At 44.2% G+C, this 8502-nt stretch overlaps 1 protein-coding gene across 2 annotated transcripts in view; it reads right to left on the reverse strand.

Annotated features, from left to right (window-relative positions):
* The window catches only part of LOC101989438 (zinc finger protein 426), a 31254-nt gene extending 23560 nt beyond the window's left edge, over positions 1 to 7694 (reverse strand). The window contains exons 1-2 of one of the 2 annotated variants that reach the window (XM_026779332.1): positions 7394 to 7694; positions 7061 to 7160 (exon numbers count right to left, since the gene is read on the reverse strand). The gene's annotated coding sequence lies outside the window, so the exon portion shown is untranslated. Of the gene's footprint in view, positions 1 to 7060; positions 7161 to 7351 lie in introns of both variants that reach the window. The other variant, XM_005346853.3, reaches the window with a different exon arrangement.
* Between the last annotated feature and the right edge of the window lie 808 nt (positions 7695 to 8502).

Consider the following 8502-nt stretch of genomic DNA (forward strand, 5'->3'; position numbering starts at 1 on the left):
AGGAAGGAAGGAAGGAAGGAAGGAAGGAAGGAAAAATTCCTTCACAGGTATACCCAGAAAGAAAGAAAGAAAGAAAGAAAGAAAGAAAGAAAGAAAGAAAGAAAGAAAGAGAGAGAGAGAGAGAGAGAGAGAGAGAGAGAAAGAAAGAAAGAAAAAAAGAAGAGAAAAATCCTCACAGGTATACAGCAGCTTGGGTTTTCATGAGTTCCAGATGCAGTTAAGATGACAACCAAGAATTGCCATCACAAACACGCATGTAGGTGCAGGTGTGTATGTTAATGAGGCCTGAATTCGATTATAAAGAGTCTTCCTCGGTTGATCTCCATCTTATCGAGAGCTTGCTGATTCAGCTAGTCTAACTGCCAGCTTACTCAAAAGATCCTTTTATCTCTGCCTCCTGAATACTAAAATTATAGACTGGCTGCCACACCCACCCAACATTTACGTAGGCTCTAGGGATCCAAACTCCATTCTCCAGAACCCAGAAAGGGCTTTAACCACTGACCCATCTTCCCAGCCCAAGATTCCATGTTCTAGTACACAGTAGATGTCCCTGGAGTCCCTGGGCAATAGGATCCAAGAACCCTGCAGATCCCAAAATATGCAGATAGGTTAAAAAAAATCATATTATTTATGTATTACTTATGTATTTCTTGATATGATATCATCACCAGATTACTCACAATATCTAATACCGCTTTTAGAATGTAGCGCCATTGGCAAAGTACTTGCCTACCATGCATGAAGCCCTTGGTTCAATCACTGGACAGCAAAGCACAAGCCAGTATTGGCATATGCCTGTAATCTCAGCATTAGGAGGTATAGATAGAAGATCAAGAGTTCAAGATTATCCCTGGATATTGACTTCAAGGCAAGGCTGAGCAACAAGAGAGCCTGACTCAAAGAACAAAACAAAAAGCCCTACTATAATATACATGCTATGTGGTTGTTTGCTATATTAAGAAAATAATGATAAAAAGTCTATACTTATACAATATTGATGCAACCACCGAGTCAGGAAAAGACAGCGGGCCGCTGTAACACCAGCACTTAGGAGGCTGAGGAGAGGAGTGTAAGTTCAAGGCTGGCCTAGACTCCACGGTGAGTGCCAGGACAGCCTCACCTAGACTCCATGGTGAGTGCCAGGACAGCCTCAGCTATAAAGTGCGACTATGTTCACCCAACACACCTGCACACCCACTCCACCCCAAAAAAACACCTCCTGGGTGTGGTGATGTATGCGTGTAGGCCAGCATGTGGGAAGAGACCAGTGAATGTGAGGCTATTCTGAGCTGCAGAGCAAAACTCCCTCTCAAAAAAAGATGCAACAAATGCCTGCATCACATACATCAGACAATGTAACACTTCCTTCTGACATTGAAGGCTGAATCATGACTTTACATGGCATGGTCTCCCCCACAGAACACATGAGTACACATGAAATTGGCTTTAAGCCAAGAATTTTTGCCTTCAGTTCTCTTTTAGATTCAAGGAAAAGTATTCCTCAGATGACATTGGAAATAAGGTTGTCACCTGGTCATCTAAGCTGTGTCTAGCACCAAATATCTAATCAAAAGGCAATGGGGTACTAACCCACTGGCTACAGCAATTGTTACCAACTAACAAAGGAAATCTGGAGTCCAATATACTCCCATGGTGCATAAAGTTAACAGAAAGTTACAACTTAAAATAAAACAAAGGAAAGGGGCTGCAGAGATGGCTCAGTGATAGGGAGTGTGCACTGCTCTCAGAAAGTATAGGAGTTCAATTCCTAGCACCCGTGTTGGCAACTCACAACTCCAGGGAGATCCAACTCCACTGGCCTTTGGAGACACACACACCTAAAAATCTATAAGAAGAGAAAGGAAGACAATGAACATATTCTTTTTTTTTTTTTTTTTTTGCTTTTTCCTGTCCTGGAACTAGCTCTGTAGACCAGGATGGTCTCGAACTCACAGAGATCCGCCTGCCTCTGCCTCCCGAGTGCTGGGATTAAAGGCGTGCGCCACCACCGCCCGGCGAACATATTCTTGTTAAAGGAAATATGGAAACAACTGAAAAGCAACCACAGTGGGGAGGGGGATAAATGCCAGGGGGTCGCACACATCTGCACTACTAACAACTGGGAATCTGAGGCAGGAGGATAGGAACTCAAGGCCAGTGTAAGCAACATGGCAGGAGCTGCAGGCCTTTCCCACTGTTTTTTTTTTTTTATTTATTAAAGATTTCTGTCTCTTCCCCTCCACCGCCTCCCATTTCCCTCCCCCTCCCACAATCAAGTCCCCCCTCCCAAAGAGCAATCAGGGTTCCCTGCCCTGTGGGAAGTCCAAGGACCAAGTAATAACTGTCCAAACATTCAATCTCTCTTCCATTTTTCTTTGCAAACACTGGAGATTAAATGTTTTATTCTCCTTTTGAAACAAAGTCTCATTATATAGCCCACACTGACCTCATGCTCACAGTCCTACCACTACCAGGTTCACCTTCTAATTCAGCTCTCACTGCCATTTCTGATATTAGGGATGGAACCTAAGGCCTCCATGTGCACTGAGAGTCAACCCTCTTTTTTACTTATTTTGAAATAGTCTCACTAAGTTGACTAGGCTGGCATTGAACTCAACATTATAACCCTTGATGGCCTTGAATTTTCAATCTTCTTATCCTACTTCCCAGTAGCTGGGATTACAGGACTGAGTCACCAGTCCTAGCTCTAATTTAATCTCTGGGTAATAACAACTACTCACTCAGAATGTGTCTAAACATGAGGATTAATGAATATGGTTTGTGATAGTGATATCATGTCTACAGGAGACTGTCCTCACTCTGGGGAAGAGTTACAACTTCCTTTGTTATTTTCTTAGCTAGAATATACTTGTTTAATTAAAAATGTCAAATACACGCAAAAGAGCTGAACAACCCCATTACGGACTGTTGCAGTATGCCTCAAGTTTTCCTTCAACACATGCTTTAGTACACTAGTTCTCTCCCCTTCCTCCTTTGCTACTTGCTATGGAGCTCAGGCTGGCCCCGAGCTGCACCTGCCTATCTTCCAGGTGTTCATCATCATACTCAGTCATATGAGATTTTTAAGCCAGTAGATGTGTTAAATACACTAATTAGTAAGTATACACATATTCTCTTTTTATTTTTTTAAACAAGTGTTTTCTAATCAAGTCAAATCCATGACTTGACAGAGGCAGGCGTTCTTGTGCGGAGGTAAGAAATATAGCTTAGTAATATAGCACCTGACTAGCATTCACAAGGTTCTGAATTCCAAGGGTAGGAAAAGGAGATGTCAAAGAAACTCATCTGTGTGTGGTATCTATCACTGATTTATTCCTCCAATTAATTTTAAGATGAGTCTCCTGTCTCCACCTACTGACTCCCAGAATTTCAGGAATATATACTATAGTCAAGTGTACACAGAACTAGAAATCGAACCCAGGGCAAGCAACCTGTCAGCTGAACCTTATCCCCAGCTCCCACAGTTGTTATTCACTGAATACAACTTTAGATAACAATTGTGAATATTTTCAACAGTATTCACATTTAAGTAATATTTAAATAATAGTTTTTACTTTTATACTAACACTATAAGGTCAGAATATTCAAACATTTAGCAGATACTACCAACAGCTGGAATTACTTCTTCACTAAGTTTTGTCACCAGTTTACAGCTGTATGGGAGGAACTCCTCACTAATTTGTTTGTTTGGGTTTTCTGAGACAAGAGCTCACGTAGCCTAGGTTTACCTGGAACTCAGGATGTCAATCAGGCTGTCTAGAACTCGGGATCCTCCTACTTCACCTCCAAAATATTCGGATTACAGGTGTTTATTACCATGCCTAGTTTTCCTTTTTTTTTTTTTTTTTTTTTTTTTTGTTTTTTTTGTTTTGACTCATTTGACACCATGAACTTTTTTTGCTTGTTTTTCGAGACAGGGTATCTGTATATAGCTTTGAAGCTTGTCCTGAAACTCACTCTGTAGACCAGGCTGGCCTCAAGCTCACAGAGATCCACCTGCCTCTGCCTCCCAAGCACTGGGATTAAAAGAGTACGCTACCAGCACCCGGCTGACACCATCCATTTTCATTCTGTCCCTTAAATGGCAAATATAGAAAATAACATGGATATTGTCAAGCCAAAGTATAACTATCCCTTGATATTTCCAGCTACAGCACACTGGCAGGGGAGTTTTCTGGTCATTTACCCTGGAGGGGCTCCAACTCACGTTGGTATCTTTAAGCAGTCACACAGGACTGGTCCCTCCTGCAGAACTAGAACATTCATTCCCCCAGGGAAATTGAGTCCTCGTTTGGACAGGGGAAATCTGAGACAGCCTAAAAACCACTCAAAGAGGATTTGACTGTTTAGGAACAACATTTCCTTTAACTAACACAGGTGAATTTTCTACCCTGTTTTGTTTCATTGTTGTGATTATTTTATAGGTAGGTATGAGTGTTTTGCCTGTGTGCATATCTGTGCACCACTTGTATGCCTGGTGCCCGTCAAGGCCAGAAGAGGGCACTAGATTCTCCTGGAACTGGACTTACAGACGGTAGTGAGCTGCCATGTGCGTGCTAGAAATCGAACCCAGGTCCTCTGCAAGAGCAGCCAGGGTTCTCAACCACTGAGTCCCCTTGTCCATTTAGATAGGGTCTTGCTATATAGCCTTGACTGGCCTCAGACTTGCAGCAATCCTCCTGTCTCTAGCACTCAATTGCTGGGGTAAGACTTGTATACCACCGAAGAAAACGAGTGGAATTCTTGTCAAGCCTGGGACTGACTCTTAAGGCTCTCTCCTGCACTGCACGAATATAATTAGTCACTGCCTACCATGCTCTCTACCGCCTACTTCCTTCTCTTTCAACATGGTGAGTCCTACACCCTATCATCTCGCCTCAACTTAAAACTCACTTGTCTTGGGAATGAATATCATCCAAATACATTAAATGAATTAAAATGAATGCATTAAAATGTCACAATGAAACTCATTATTTTGTACAATGAATATATTCAAGTAAAAAGGTATATGGAACCATTACCATTGTGGGGGGCGTGAGAGAAGCACAGATGACTGAATGTGTGAAGGCATTTGCCACCAAACACAGCTCTACAGTTCCGAGTTCAATTCCCAGACCCACAAAATGGAAGGAAAGAATGGACTCTGGTAGGTTTGTCTTCTGACCTCCTCCTCACACACACCACGGCACAAACATGCACTCATGTGGACAAAATAAAACGTAGTTTAAGAACTTAAGTAAGAAGACTGGGGGTGCAGCTCAGTGATAGAGCACTTTCCAAGTCCAAGGTCCAGGGTTCAGCACCACCCCAAGGCTTTTGTCTCTGGTCCTCTCTCACACACAAATGTGTGCACACAGACGCACACACACGGACGCATGCACACACACATTCACTCACTTTTAATTCTTTTATGTACTCTCATATACCAATAGGATGTATTAACTCAATAGACTATATTAACTTGCAAAACTCTAATCAATTTGTAAATCATTTATTCTGGGTTTTGAGAACAAGCTTAGGCTAGATTTCTTTCCCTACCCCCTCCCCTTTGTAGTGCTGAGGATGAAGCCTGAGGCCTCAAATATTCTAGGCAAGAGCTTTCCCACTTCACTCACTCAGCCAAAGCATCAATTAGTCTACAAAAAATAAAATTAAAATGGAGAAAACTTTTTGCCTTTTTTTGTTTGTTTTTTTTGTTGTTGTTGTTGTTTTCCCCAGAGACAGGGTTTCTCTGTAGCTTTGGAGCCTGTCCTGCAACTCACTCTGTAGACCAGGCTGGCCTGGAACTCAGAGGTCGGCCTTCCTCTGCCTCCCCAGTGGTGGGATTAAATGCACACGTGCATCACCACCAGCCAGCTAGAGAATTTTTTAAACAAACAAAAATGTCTACAAAAACAAACCATCAAAATATACAGAGAAATGGGGGGAAATACACATCTGAAAAAGTTAGCATAATGAACAACATCACTGCTCTAGGTTCAAAAATTCTAAAAGCCATTTGAAATTTTCATTGTAAGAGCCTTGAAGAGGGGAACTGAAGACATAAATGACTTATCGGTTATGAGCACATACTGTTCTTCCAGAACCTGAGATCTGGTTCCCAACACCACACCAGGTGTCTCACAACCTCCTGGAACTCCAGCTCGGACCCAAGTCTTTTCTGCCATGCTGGGACAGTGCACTCGAAGACATAAACCCACATCCCATATATAAATATCTAACTCAAAAAAAAAAATAACTAAAACTTAAATATACTAAATAAACAACTAGAAAAATGCCTTAGAGAGGTCTGGGTTTATAGCTCAGTGCCAGAGAGCTTACCCAACATACACAATGTCCTAGATTCACAAAAACAAAGAAACTTTGAAGAGATCTTAGATGCAAAAACACCCGATTTTATAACAATAAAGAATTCTGATTTCACACAAAGAAGATTTTATTGTTTTTAATTCTTATTGGTTGAGGCATTAACTATTAAGGTCTTACTGGGTAGATATCTTCATTTTTTTAGAAGATGCATTATCCATTCTTTCAAAGTATCATGCCCGAAATTCTCAACTTATTTCAAATAGTTCACCATAAAACGTTTTCTTTTTCCTTGGAAAAAGCCAATCAGTACTAACCTAACAAAGCCTCCATTTTTTAAAGTCAGCAAGGAGGCACAGGCCTACAGCGGTCAGACAATAGCTAACTATTTGGGCTGGGGTGTAGCTCAGCAGGAGCGAGCTTAGCATCATGAGGTCCCGAGTTCAACCTCCAGCATCAAATGAGAGTAACTTGGTAGTCTTACTTTTCTTCGACACAAAAGAGACCCGTGTAGGGTCTATGTACGTCTATATTTACATACAGATAAATGCATCCTGCAAGTTACCTTTTTTTAAAATCAGAATGCAATGGGTCTCAGGTAAACAGATGTCCCACAAAAGCGAAATTTTTGGATAAAACATTCCTTTCCACAAACACACACACACACCAAAAGAAAAAGGGGGGGGGGGAAGCAAAAAGAAAAAACGAGGAAAGGGTTGTCCTCACCCACCTTTCGGCCAAAGCTCGGCTGCAGCAGACAGAATCGCCCCGTCCGAGATCGGAAGATGCAGCGTCTCAATGTGATGCCAATGGCGGAAAGTCTATTCTTTCTGGGGAGGGAGGGAGAGAAAACAATTCCACAAAGGTTACTTTGCACAGGCTTTAGAAGAAAGGTGGATGCAAACAGCTCAGGGCTGCGTCGTGATGCGCAGTCGGGCCGCAGCACCTGGAAGGGCTGCAGAACCCGGAGGACACGCGGCCCCGAGAGCACAGCTCGGCCCACCTTCCCGCCCAGGCCTACCTATTCTTCTCCCTCCCGGTGCCGGACCCCGCACCCGCTCACCGAATCCTCCCCGAGCTGGGAAGAGAGCACCCGGACAAGCGCCGAGAAGGTCTCGGAGCCCCGAGAAAAAGGGGGAGGGCAGTGAGTATGACGTCACTTCCGCTTCCGGCTTGGAGTTATCGGCCACGTTGGATCTCTTCAGGCCAGAGGGAAAAAAGCTTGTTTGTTCTCGCGTCTGGGCAGTCGCACCTTTCTTCGGGTGGGCTCATAAGGGAAGTTGCGACGGAAAAAGAGCCGAAAACTAGCCGTGTGAAGCGAGGACTGGAAGGGCGGGACGAGGGGCGGGCCCAGGCCGGGTGTGCCGCGGTTGATGGCGGACCGGTGGGGCGAGGATGGGGGTGGGGACGCCCGATGGAGATGCTGCTGACAAAAGCTTTTCTGTCGGGCCTCTCCCTCACGCTCGCGGTGCCCTTAGCCATGTTGCATAATCTGCCAGCCCAGGAAAAATGATCCGTCTGGCCCATTCAGCCACTGCTGTTCCCAGACACCTTGCTGTCGGTCTGTCTTTGTGTGCCTGGACACCGTGCTTACACCCAGTCGTTGTTTCCGTTGAGTTTTCAGGATAAAAGTACACGCCCTCCCCCACCTCCACCCCCACCCCGGGCTCAATTTGTGGAGCCCCTGCCTAACATGCCGGAAGTCCTGGAATTCATCTCCAGCACGGGGAGATGGTGCACGTCTGTCATCCCAGTACTTGGAAGATAGAACGAGAGATTCAAAGCAATCCTCGCTGCATAGTAAATTCCAAGTCAGCCTAGGATACGTGCAACCCTGTCTCCAAAATCATAAGTAAAAGTGATCTTTTTGTAAATTCTGAGTCTTTTGAACTTCCTTTGTTTTTTTTTTCCCCTCCATCCGACGTGGCTTGTTTTGACTCTGGGGCGTGGGGGGTGAAGGCGCGCGTGTGGGAGGCGGGAGGGGGAGAGGGTAGGCGCACGTTCGCAGTGTGTGCGTTTGCAGTGTGTGCGTTTGCAGTGTGTGTGTGTATGTGTTCCCCATTGAGTCAGGGGAGTTTGTAGCCCAGGCCAGCCTCAAACGTCGTAGACTGCCAAGAGCTAACCCTTCTAAGTCTCCGGCCTCCGGATTTATAGGGTATATAGGTATTAGTG

The sequence above is a fragment of the Microtus ochrogaster genome, chromosome 5 (assembly GCF_000317375.1).
Source record: "Microtus ochrogaster isolate Prairie Vole_2 chromosome 5, MicOch1.0, whole genome shotgun sequence".
Lineage (NCBI taxonomy): Eukaryota > Metazoa > Chordata > Mammalia > Rodentia > Cricetidae > Microtus > Microtus ochrogaster.